This window comes from Colias croceus, chromosome 29 (assembly GCF_905220415.1).
Source record: "Colias croceus chromosome 29, ilColCroc2.1".
In the NCBI taxonomy this organism is placed as follows: domain Eukaryota; kingdom Metazoa; phylum Arthropoda; class Insecta; order Lepidoptera; family Pieridae; genus Colias; species Colias croceus.
In genome coordinates this window covers 4,466,411-4,480,278 of record NC_059565.1, presented here as the reverse complement: position 1 = coordinate 4,480,278, position 13,868 = coordinate 4,466,411, and the positions used below count along the sequence as shown (strand labels likewise).

The 13,868-nt window shown below is 35.6% G+C and overlaps 1 protein-coding gene across 2 annotated transcripts in view; it reads left to right on the top strand.

Annotated features, from left to right (window-relative positions):
- Window positions 1–2,758: 2,758 nt before the first annotated feature.
- The window catches only part of LOC123704394 (putative fatty acyl-CoA reductase CG5065), a 45,515-nt gene continuing 34,405 nt past the window's right edge, over window positions 2,759–13,868 (top strand). For both annotated transcript variants that reach the window (XM_045652754.1, XM_045652755.1), the window contains exon 1: window positions 2,759–2,866. The gene's annotated coding sequence lies outside the window, so the exon portion shown is untranslated. The remainder of the gene's footprint in view (window positions 2,867–13,868) is intronic.

The following is a 13,868-nucleotide window of genomic DNA, read 5'->3' as shown; positions in this document are numbered from 1 at the left end:
TTGTATTCACTGAAAAGTGCTTCATATTGGTTGAGATGGTTGTTAAATCATCTCAATAGATGGCGCGCGGTGTGTCCCTTAAGACACATAAAACTGAAAGGATAGAATAAATTCGATTACTCGGGCGGGTCACGAGTGGCTGAGTTGGTTAGGCATCCGCCCCGGAATGGCGCGAAGGATGCGGGTTCGAGTCCCGCCTCGTGATCGAATTTTTTCTATTCTTTATAAATTTATATTTATAAAGCATTTGAATGCCATAAAAACCAAAAAAATATAAATTCAAGAAAAGGTCGTGTTCCATCGTTACAATATTGTATTCACTGAAAAGTGCTTCATATTGGTTGAGATGGTTGTTAAATCATCTCAATAGATGGCGCGCGGTGTGTCCCTTAAGACACATAAAACTGAAAGGATAGAATAAATTCGATTACTCGGGCGGGTCACGAGTGGCTGAGTTGGTTAGGCATCCGCCCCGGAATGGCGCGAAGGATGCGGGTTCGAGTCCCGCCTCGTGATCGAATTTTTTCTATTCTTTATAAATTTATATTTATAAAGCATTTGAATGCCATAAAAACCAAAAAAATATAAATTCAAGAAAAGGTCGTGTTCCATCGTTACAATATTGTATTCACTGAAAAGTGCTTCATATTGGTTGAGATGGTTGTTAAATCATCTCAATAGATGGCGCGCGGTGTGTCCCTTAAGACACATAAAACTGAAAGGATAGAATAAATTCGATTACTCGGGCGGGTCACGAGTGGCTGAGTTGGTTAGGCATCCGCCCCGGAATGGCGCGAAGGATGCGGGTTCGAGTCCCGCCTCGTGATCGAATTTTTTCTATTCTTTATAAATTTATATTTATAAAGCATTTGAATGCCATAAAAACCAAAAAAATATAAATTCAAGAAAAGGTCGTGTTCCATCGTTACAATATTGTATTCACTGAAAAGTGCTTCATATTGGTTGAGATGGTTGTTAAATCATCTCAATAGATGGCGCGCGGTGTGTCCCTTAAGACACATAAAACTGAAAGGATAGAATAAATTCGATTACTCGGGCGGGTCACGAGTGGCTGAGTTGGTTAGGCATCCGCCCCGGAATGGCGCGAAGGATGCGGGTTCGAGTCCCGCCTCGTGATCGAATTTTTTCTATTCTTTATAAATTTATATTTATAAAGCATTTGAATGCCATAAAAACCAAAAAAATATAAATGTCGTCGAACTTTTTAATTCTTCGACATGTCGGTTTCCTCACGATGTTTTCCTTCACCGTTCGAGCAGTGGTGATGTTACATTACAACATGCGCAGATAAATTGAAAAATCAATTTATTTCCTGCGCGCTTGCCTGGTCTCGAACCCCGGACTTATCGATTCAAAGGTCTCACCACTGAGCCACCACTGCTCTACAACATTAATCAAATTGACTTAAAGTAATTTTATTATTTTGGATTTGTGATTATCGTTTTTCGTAGAAAATGGTTAGATATTGTGCTGTTTACGGATGTATTTCATCAGAAAAACACGAATCTTTTTTTACGCTAGTCACAAATGTGCCAACCATAAAGCGTTAACACACACATTTTTGCAGTCTCTACAGTGTGACTGTCAAAACGATAATTTTGTATGGAGTGTCCGGGGTGTGCTCTAGCTCTATGTTCGTTTGGTCTAAATGCACCGTTTACGAATTTCGCCTTGTAGATTATTTTACAGTTATGTATAAAGTGGTATTTATGCTTTTTTGCGTCGGGGGCTTTTTGGTCTTTGAGCGTGACATGTGTAATAAATACATATAACAGGTAAAATATGCGTTTTTATGTGTGAATTTACGCAAAAAAATCAGTTAAAAAGTAGAGCTTTAATGAAATTTATAAGATAAGTACTACTAAGCTTTAGAAGCTTCTTTTAAAGCTTAAGAAGCTTCGTAATAACATATGAAAAGTTCGGTGAATTTATTTCATATCTTTTAAAACAGCATGCAACAGTGCTCAAAGTACCTCTTGAAAATAAACATTACTTTTAAGTAATTAGGTACTAGGTAGTTAGTTCTTCCTTACTGCTGGGACACGGGCCTCCTATGATAATAATCAGGCCATAATTCACCACGCTGGCTGGCCAAGTGCGGGCAGAAGTCACATGTCGTCGAACTTTTTAGTACATTCCTGTTTGAACTCAAAGGCAATGTTTTTCTTCAAATATAGGAGTATTAAAAAATGTAAACAATATTTGCATGTAACTTAGTTTGCACCTGACTTTTTATTGAAGTCGTGATCCGCCATAAGTCTCAGCTATTGAGAATAATGTAAAAAAAATATGTTAAATTTCAACCGACTTTAAAAAAAATGAGATCTTCAAAATTCGACTCTACTTTTTGTGTTGTACCTCCGCTATGTGGACTAATTTAAATTTTTGAAGTGAAACTTGTTTATGCGCGTTGAGATTAAAATTTCAAGATCACGTCATGGAGTAAGGCGACGATGTTGGTATCTTTGAATGTTCCCAAAGAAGTTTCACTTCTGACACGTGTGCTCGGCACACACGATCTTTTATATTTCAAAGTTGGTGCCTTCTGTTGTTTCATTTCCACTCTATTTTGACGATTTGAACGTGGTTTACTTATTTCTCAGAAATATACCGGCCGAATTGATAACTTCCTCCTTTTTATGAAGTCGGTTAAAAATAAATAATTATTCCAAAACGTACCGAAGGTTGACTATCGTAGCTACAAGTAAATTGCGCGCGAAATCAGTCACATTATTGTAAAAAGGCGGGAGCGTTCAGTTTACAAGTTACCGCTGTAGGAGTCACATGTGTTTATTGTGTTGTGAAAAAGTTACGATATTTTGTTCTTTCGTGTAATTGAATAAAGGTAAGTTTTTAATTCTAATTAGTGCAATTTTTGGTAATTATAAAATTAGGAAGTTTTTAGTTCTAATTTGGGTATTTTTTGGTAATCTATACTATTATTAGAAGGAGGAAAGGTTTGCATGTATGTACGTATGGTTTTCACTCATAAACTACTGAACCGATTATAATGAAATTTAGCACACATATAGAGGGTAACTTGGATTAACACATAGGATAGGTTTTATCCCGGAAATCCCACGGGAACGGGAACTATGCGGGTTTTTCTTTGAAAACGCGGGCGAAGACGCGGGCGAAAAGCTAGTTCATAATTGAATTCTTAATACATATAATTGAATAAAAGGTAAGTTTTTAATTATAATTTAGGAAGACATGTGTTTTTTTTAGTAATATTAAAATTATCAAAATGAAAATAAAATTAATCTCTCTAGAGTTTAAACTCTACGTGACATTTTGTCTGTATTTTATTATTTTTCTCTTGTTTATATCAAGTTAATTATTATTTTTGCTATCAAAATTAAAAACCGTGATTAATTTATTTTTTTGTGAAAATATTAATTTAAATAAATATTATTTTGAGTATATTCTAAGCAGAAATAATACATTTTTGCGTTTTATCTTGCGGTTGGTTTTATTTCCCCGCAAATAACAACTGCGACGCTATAGAATATTTTTTAGTATACCTATTTTCATGTAGTTTTTATTTTTATTAATTCTGATTATATATTAAACTAGCGGTCCGCCCCGGCTTCGCCCGTGGTACATGTTTACGTTTTCTCTACATAAGATCCATCCTCGTACTTCAAGAAATATAATAAAAAAAGAATTATCGAAATCGGTTCAGCCGTTCTCGAGTTATGCGCTTACCAACACATTTTGCGATTCATTTTTATATATAAGATTACCTAAATGTTTTATAGAATTAAAATTATTATTTATTAATTGCTCTAACTATACTAATTATTTTTGTAATGATTGAGGGTGTAGTCCCCGTTTCAAAATTATATTTTACAAACTAGCTTCCGCCCGCGACTCCGTCCGCGCGGATGTCGGTCTTCGCGTGGATGGTTTATTTCTCCATTTTGAGTAACTCTGACAATGACATCTTATAAATATTTATTGGACCCTAATACGGCTAGGCCTATAATAATACGCAACGTGTGTTCGCGGTTCTACGGAACAACGTCTACGGATAAAACTGAAAAATTAAGATTAATTTTTTTCTACGTATTTTTCCAGGATAAAAAGTATCCTATTTTACGCCTAGGATAATAAGGTATAATTATACCAAGTTTCATCGAAATCGAACCGTTAGTTTTCACGTGATGCCTTCACATACAGACAGACAGACAGACAAAAATTTTTTTGATCACATATTTGGGTTTGGTATCGATCCAGTAACACCCCCTGCTATTTATTTTTTCAATATTTTCAATGTACAGAATTGACCCTTCTACAGATTTATTATATGTATATATAGATTAATTGCTCCACCTATACTAATTATTTTTGTAATGATCGAGGGTGTAGTCCCCGTTTCAAAATTATCTTCTTAATATATATTAATCTCGTGTCACAATGTTTGTCCTCAATGGACTCCTAAACCACTTAACCGATTATAATAAAATTCGCACACCATGTGCAGTTTGATCCAAATTGAGAGATAGGATAGGTTTTATCCCGGAAATCCCACGGGAAAGGGAACTATGCTGGGTTTTCTCTGAAAACGCGGGCGAAGCCGCGGGCGGAAAGCTAGTATTTTATAAAAAAAATGTAGGTAAAGACAATAATATTACTTACCTACCCTATTCATTTGAAAATGCGTGTAATATAAAAACGACTAGCTTTCCGCATGCGGCTTCGCCCGCGTTTTCAAAGAAAAACCCGCATAGTTCCCGTTCCCGTGTGATTTCCTGGATAAAACCTAGCCTATATTACTCGTGGATAATGTAGCTTTCGAATGGTGAAAGAATTTTTTAAATCGGTCCAGTAGTTTATGGGCCTGTTCATTACAATCAAACAAACAAAGTTTTCCTCTTTATAATATTAGTGTAGATAGAGACACAATAAAGATTTGTTTTTCTTCAGGACAATCTATCGGGATACCGGATTGGATAGCGGTTTTTTTTTCACTAAATATGGGAAAACAATCCTTACTAATATGTATTTATGACATTATTAATTATTAGACTAGATTTCCGCCCGCGGCTACGCTCGCGTGTTCAAAGAAAAACCCGCATAGTTCTCTTTCTTGTGGGATTTCCGGGATAAAAAGTAGCCTGCATGTGTTGTTTTTCGCGGATGTTTGTTATTCTTTCACGTAAAAACTACTGAACCGATTACAATAAAAATTTGGTATATAGGTACCTAGCTGAAGACACTTTTTATCCCGAAAACCCCACAGGAACGGTACTATGCGGGTTTACGCTGTCTACGCGGGCGAAGCCGCGGGCGGAAAGCTGGTATTGTAATATAATGGCCAAGTGCGTGACTGATGTCACATGTCGTCGAACTGCTTCGCGGTCATGACGATTATATCACGATGTTTTCCTTCAGATTCGAGTTGTGATCATGTGGATAATACGTAGATAAATCTATACTTATATTATAAAGGTGAAGAGTTTGTTTGTTTGAACGCGCTAATCTCGGGAACTACTGGTCCGATTTGAAAAATTCTTTTGGTGTTAGATAGCCCATTTAACGTGGGAGGCTATAGGCTATATATCGTCACGCTAAGACCAACAGGAGCGGAGCAACACGGGTGAAACCGCGGGGAACATCTGGAAAAGTGCAGATAAACTTAAATTTATGTTTTGGGCTTAGAATTTTCGTGGTTTCATATTTATTATAATTTATATTATTTCATTTCACTTTATTTATATACCTAGTTATGTATAAGTAGAGATGTTGTTCTTCTTAGGGCTGATTTTTCAATCCTCGGTTATAACGTATTCGTCGAATAACGTATTAAACTACCATTTCAAAATGTATTGCATGCAATTGACAGTTTACAGGTGACATTTTAATATTATCGTGTAATACTTTATTGGACGGATAAGTTTTAACCGAGGATTGAAAAATCAGCCCTTACACAAATAGGTATCTACATAGTGTATCTATTAATTATTACAATATTATTGTGAATAGTAAATAGACATAGGTATGTTTGCAACACGTTTACCAATAAATCTAACTACATTACGTCAAACAATATTTCATAGAAAATGTTGTCTTCCATCATGATCATCTATACTTATATTATAAATCTGAAGAGTTTGTTTGTTTGTTTGAACGCGCTAATCTCTCGAACGACGAACGCGCTAACGCTCAAGAACTACTGGGTCCGATTGGAAAAATTTTTTCGGTGTTAGATAGCTCATTTATCGAGGAAGGCTATTATACGCTGTATATCATCACGCTACGACCAACAGGAGCGGAGCAACGGGTGTGATACCGCGCGGAGGCGGAGCGGCTAGTTATAGATAATAATTCCTAAGTACCTATTATTATAAATATTAAGTTGTAAGTATATTGCCCCGCGGCATTCCTCGTGGTTTACAAACTCAAACTCAAACATTTATTTATTCAACTAGACTTCGTTTTTAAGTTTTTTTGAATCGTCAAAATACAGAAAAATTATAATTTACCACCTGTTGGGAACCCTAAAAAAGAATCATTAAAATCGAATGAAAAGTCGAAAGCTCTATGTTCTAACAAAGCCAAAAAAATTACGTCGAATTGAAAAAGCTCTCCTTTTTTGAAGTCGGTTGAAAACATATTTTTGAAGTAAAACCTCTTTAGGCGCGTTGGGAGTAAAATTTCAAGGTCACGGCAATACAATTTTGAATCTTGCCAAAGAAGTTTCACTTCTGACACGTGTGCACACACGCTCTTTTTTAGCAATCCCTAACGTTTGCAATCAGGCAATACATATTCTAGTGTAGATTAGATTCAAACCCACATCCCACTATAGTTATAGTTAGTTACTAACCATTGCGTCAAAAGGGCAAAATAACAAATTGCCATAAGTTTGCGAATTCAATGCATAATTTAAAAGTTCAATACCAACTTCAGTAGGGCATGGCTAACTTGTTTGTTGTAAAGTCTGTTGGTGTGTACGTATAGTTATGTAGTAGTGAACGTATGCTATTGCATTTATATATTATATCAACTAGCTGTGCCCCGTGGTTTTACCCGCATTGCTCCGCTACCTACTGTTGGTCTTAGCGTGATGATATAATATAGCCTTCCTCGATAAATGGGCTATTTAACACTGAAATAATTTTTCAAATCGGACCCGTAGTTCCTGTGATTAGTGCGTTCAAACAAACAAACAAACTCTTCAGCATAATAATATTTGTATAAGTATAGATTATTTTTAAACTTACTTACATAATCGTAATAATTAAATTATGATACATGCAAAAGTGTGTTCGTTTGTTTGTCTTTCCTTCACGTCGCATGACGCGGACGCATCGTATTTTATGCTATTTGGATGGGCAATACCGCGGGTAAATAGCTAGTAGGTAGGTAATAATATAACTTATTTTTTTACTTGAGTTTTTTTTTGTTGAACGTATTTTCAAGTAAAACTTTTTTAACTTTATTTTATTTTGTCTGTCATTGGAGCTACTAAACAGATGAACCGATTTTGATAAGTTTTTTATTAGATGACTTGACCGATATATAATTCTCTTACTAATTATAATTGTTCAGAAAAAAAATCTTTCTTTTATCTTTAGAAGGTATTTTCTTTTCTCTTACCGGTATTAGAACCCTGGACCTCTAGGTATGTACTTAATATAAGTAACTTATAACTTACTAAGTACTAAGTTATCAAGTGCCCTTGCTTATTGCGAAGTTTTGAAGGAAGTCTATATAAGCATCCGTATTTATGTTTGAATATTGTCATTTGTGAAAAACCTTCTCAAGATTTGCTCAGCAAATAGAGATAACACGACCTCTTAGTGCTAAACAAAATTTGATAACTGTTAACATCTTTAGAGATAATATCTTTAAAGATAACACTATTATTTATTTATTTATATCTACTTAATGAAATGCTTATTGTTTTAACACTGAGAATAATTTTTGAGACTACATATTTTTTTCTCGTATCATGAAATATTATATTATATACTAGATTTCCGGCCGCGGCTTCGCCCGCGTTTTCAAAGAAAAATCGCATAGTTTACGTTCCTGTGGTATTTACGGGATAAAAAGTAGCCTATCCTATTCTGGGTCTTCAGCTACCTACATACCAAATTTCATTGTAATCGGTTCTGTAGTTTTTTCGCGAAAGAATAATCCAACCATACAATATTTCGTGTTTATAGCAGGACTAGCTGGACCCCACGGTTTTACCTGCATTGCTCCGCTCCTATTGGTCTTAGCGTGATGATATATAGCCGATAACCTTCCTTGATAAATGGACTATCTAACAGTGAAATAATTTTACTAATCAGACCCATGGTTCCTGAGTGAAGCGCGTTCACAAACAAACAAACTCTTTAGCTTATAATATCCTACTAATATTTTAAATGCGAAAGTTTGTGAGGATGTGGGTGTGTGTTTGTTACTCTTTCACGCAAATACTACTGAACCGATTACAATGAAATTTAGCACAGAACATATAAAATTTAGCACACATATAGAGGGTAACTTGGATTAACACATAGGATAGGTTTCATTCCGGAAATCCCACGGGAACGGGAACTAAGCGGGTTTTTCTTTAATTAACTTTATTATTTAATAATCAAATGTTGTAACATTTTTATTTTTAATCGTCACAAAAACACCTACAAATATTATACTGTCAAAATTTATTTTCCCATGCTATTAATAATTATTCTGAAAAACTTCACGCTACGAAGCGTGGGAAGTATATTTAAAAACAATGATTCTTATGTAAATATAAAACATTCGATTATATACACTAAAAAATAATAATTTTGTGTGTAATTATTAGTATGTATATTTACATATATTCTAGATGTCTAAATTCTAAGTACATAATAATATGATTAAGGGCTGATTTTTCAATCCTTGGTTAAAACTTATTCATCGAATAATGTATTAACCTACCATTTCAAAAATGTATTCCAATTGTCCGTATTTGACAGTTTACAGGTGACATTTTAAAATGTTCGTGTAATACTTTATTGGACGGATAAATTTTAATTTTTAACCAAGGATTGAAAAATCGGCCCTAAATCGCAGGTAAGTCAAAACTGGACATTACTTTTTTTAAAGAATACCTACTTGGGCCGTGATCTACTAAAGATATAGCAAAAAATATAATTTTTAGAACTTGTATGTCCGGGCTAACTCAAAAAGTACATACCTACTGCATGGATTTACTTCTGCACGAATAATAACAAGTCGGGTCAACTTAAGTGATGTGATATATCTAGCTGTAATATATCATCTAGCTAAGAGCAATAGAATACATATGTCGCAGTCAAATTGTATTATTTCGCTTAAGTTTTTGGTTAAGATAAGGGGATGGGTTAAGTTATGTTTGTGTTTTTTAACTACACAGGAGCCCCGCGAAGTGGGGCTTCGTCGGCTCGCGACCGTATTTTTGTAGAATTTTGGAAAAAGTAAATTCTCAGCATTTTACAAAATGCCGAGCATTTGTAAACGGCGTGATTATACAATTTGCCTGCGACACATATCTACAATAATACTGCGCAAATATACAATACATTTAAAATGTATTTGTATGAACAAATCCATTTAAACATAATTATTAATTATTACTATGCTAAGTGTTAATTGTTATTACATACTTAGTACATCTTGACAAAGATGGATGTCGATACTTTTGACTAGCTTATAGACCGTGGTTTTACTCGCATAGTACACGTTTCAATTATTAATAATAAAATAAAAAGAACAATAATATTATTGACATAATTTTAACCATATTTTAAGAAAATAAATCTTACTATTAAAAAATTATTTATTACTAGTGGTCCAACCCGGCTTCGCCCGTGGTACATATTTCGCAATAAAAGGTAGCCTATGATGTCCTTTCTCGGGTATCAAAATATCTCCATACCAAATTTCATGCAAATTGGTTCAGTAGTTTAGGCGTGATTGAGTGACAGACAGACAGAGTTACTTTCGCATTTATAATATTAGTATAGATATAAAACTTACTAAAACAGTTATAAGTATTTATGTAACAAAATCGAAAGAAAAGCTTGTGGTGTCAAGACTGGCTGAAAATCAGCGCTGACCAGTGTTTGGCTGGTCAGCTTTTGCTGAGCATGTTGCCTTTTTGCAGATTTTGTTTTATGGTGTTTTATGATCTAACTAGAGATCTAACAGAGCAGTGGTGGCTCAGTGGTGAGACCTCGGACTTCGAATCGATAAGTCCGAGGTTCGAGACCAGGCGAGCGCGCAGGAAATAAATTGATTTTTCAATTTATCTGCGCATGTTGTAACTTCACCACTGCTCGAACGGTGAAGGAAAACATCGTGAGGAAACCGACATGTCGAAGAATTAAAAAATTCGACGACATGTGTCATCCGCCAACCCGCACTTGGCCAGCGTGGTGGATTATGGCCTGTACCCTCATAGGAGGCCCGTGTCCCAGCAGTGGGAACGTATAATATGGGCTGATGATGATGATGATGATGATGATGATCTAACTGTGAAAAGAAGGAAAGTAAGTTAGTTAGTCTATATATCCGTCTTTTAACAAAACATATTTTATCACTAGCTGCTCCGCGCGGTTTCACCCCCGTGGTTCCACTCCTGTTGGTCGTAGCGTGATGATATATAGCCTATAACCTTCCTCGACAAATGGGCTATCTAACACCGAAATAATTTTTCAAATCGGACCAGTAGTTCCTGAGATTAGCGCGTTCAAATAATAATATTATAGCATAGATAGGTACAAAATAGATAAGTATTGCTAATGAAATAATTAAGAAGATCGCGCGTAAAATTAGCAAAATTAGCTAGTCTGTACGTAATAAAAACATCTGACGCAGCCGGAATAAAGAGAAAATATTTTTTTGTAAAAATTGGTCCAGCCGTTCCAGAGATTTTAGCCGGAACAATTAGACAAATAGAAAAAATATTAAAGTTACTATATTGGTATAGGTATACTATATAAGTACCGTATATATATTATCTCTTTGCAATTAGTAAAAAGGTTATTTATTTGTTTCAAGCAGACTCTCCAATGTCATATTTGTTACTACAAGTTTCTTCGCGCTTAGTCTACCTATAGAGTGGACACCCTGTATATTTTTGATTTGAGTTAAACCCGGGTGAAGCCAAGTGAAGCACTTAGTTTATAAATAAAACAGTGAAGAGGATATATTTTGTAATATATTACAACCTTCACTTGCACATAAATATACTCGTGACATTGTCCACAGATGCTCCTCCGTGTTCAGACTACGAATTATTTTCTTTTATTTATTTATACGGAAAATCAGATAAAAATAGATGAATGTCGATAGATATTAGTAATATCTGTTGTTGACGTGAAACTTATTTATAAGGGGTTGGAAAAAAAATTTGTCTAACATTTTTTCGTTACGCGTGACATTTTTTCCGTTACGCGCCATCTTTTTCTTATGCCTTCCACGCGTGATTCGACGTATTTCTGTAAAGTTGCATATAGTAAATTATTTTTTGAAAAAAAAAGGTCATAAAGAAGTTTCATTTCTTACGTGTGTATACACAGCACACACACACATTTTTTTTAAGGAATAGCGTTAATTGTAATGATAATAATCTATACAATTGTTGCCCTGCGGTTTTACCCGCAGTACTCCGCTCCTATTAGTTTTAGCGTGATGATATAATATAGCCTATTCCTTCCTCGATAAATAGGCTATCGAACACCTAAATAATATTTCAAATCGGACCAGTAGGTACCAGTAGTTCCTGAGATTAGCGCGTTCAAACAAACAAAATCTTCAGCTATATCTAATATTCTATTCTAATATATATTATAAAGGCGAAAGTTTGTAAGTATGGATGTATGGATGTATGGATGTATGGATGTTTGTTACTCTTTCACGTAAAAACTACTGAACCGATTACAATGAAATTTAGCACACATATAGATAGAGGGTAACTTGGATTAACACATAGGATAGTTTTTATCGCGGAAATCCCACGGGAACGGGAACTATGCGGGTTTTCCTATGCAAACGCGGGCGAAGCCGCGGGCGGAAATCTAGTAGTATGTATATTTGACTAGAGATTTGATGTATCCTGTTAACAAATCGAAACAAGGAAATATAATAAACGAATAGAAATAAATGCGTAAATTATAGCTTACATGTGAAATACATACAGTTTTACTATTTGTTTATATTATTTTGCGTATAGGCATTTGTAAATTAGCATCTATATATTATAATACTGTAAAGTGTGTATACTGTTCTAGACGCTGACCCTGGTTCCGGTATCTATACTAATCTATATTAATATTATAAAGCTGAAGAGTTTGTTTGTTTGAACGCGCTTATGCGGGTTGCAGACCAAGAGCTAAGCTAAGTTAGTTTAGCTTGTTAGTATATTATTATTAGTCTGTGGTTTAGCTTAGCTCGCATAGCTGACGCAGTTTTCCATACTTGTGTGAAGACCCCAAACTATGTGAACTAAGCTATGTGAGCTAACTAAAATATGCGAAACTATGTTAGTTGTGTATGCCGATGCGCAGCTACGCGAGCTAAGCTATGTCCCTCCCGCCTCCCCGCACGCCCTTCGTCGTCCGTCTTAAATTGAACTCTGCAACACTAACTGAGCTTTGGCGTAGCTCTTTGTGTGCACGCCATTTATTTCTATCTTAGCTTAGACTTTGGCTTAGCCTAGCTTCCCTAGCTTAGCTTTTGAATAACGGTCTGCAACAGGCATTATCACAGGAACTACTGGTCTGATTCGGAAAATTATTTCGGTGTTAGATAGCCCATTTATCGAGGAAGGCTATAGGCTATATATCATCACGCTAAATCCAACGGGAGCGGAGCAATGCGGGTAAAACCACGGGGCACAGCTAGTCAATTATTTTAACAATAATATGATCAATGTCACGGCCATCTAGTATCCGTTTTACTCATCTCAGTAACGCATGTACGTATGTTTCCTTATTTACACAAACGAACATGCAAATTGTTGTAATAATTAACAGTTTCTGCGCACCTACGTTTCTCATGTGTTTATTTTGTATTTAGCGTTCATGGTTTAATTGGAATTTTTTTGTATACAGTAATCGATTTGCGATTTTAACAAGGGTTTGATGTGTTTAGTTTTTATATAGGGAAGTAAATATGTAAAGGTTATATAGAGTTATAAGTGAAGTCCCATGTCCCCCATTGGGGTAAGGGGCAGATGCATTATACATCTGTTTCACTGATCGATTTTCTTTAGGGACAATTAGTAGGTGAACAGCCTTCTGTGTCCTACCAGACCGACACATGTTTTTTTCTTCGTCTCCACCGGGAATCGAACCCAGGACCCCTCGGTGTTACGCTCACGCGTCAACCACTGTACCAAGGAAAGGAGGCGGTCAATAGGTATAGGTATACAGAGTAGGAGAAACTAAAGACGTAAAGGTACAAGTCCGAGACGGGCCGCAGACCGCAAACTGCAACAGCAAACTGCAAGCGACAACACTAAAGGTACAAGTCCGAGACGGGCCGCAGACCGCAAACTGCAACAGCAAACTGCAAGCGACACCACTTGTTTCTATGAACATCTATGAATCGCTGCGCGTTGCGTCTGCAGGCAGCAGTGTCGCCGCGCTTGGAATCAATTTCATAGATGTTCATAGAAACAAGTGCTGTCGCATGCAGTTTGCGGTTGCAGTTTGCGGTCTGCGGCCCGTCTCGGACTTGTACCTTTATTGAAAAATACAGTAGAATGTTCATGAATTGGATTTAGAGATTGAGTTATGAAGGATTTAAATTGAGACTTATTAGGTAACTTTATGCAAAGACGAAATACTGGTTTTTATTTTACATACAACTAGCTG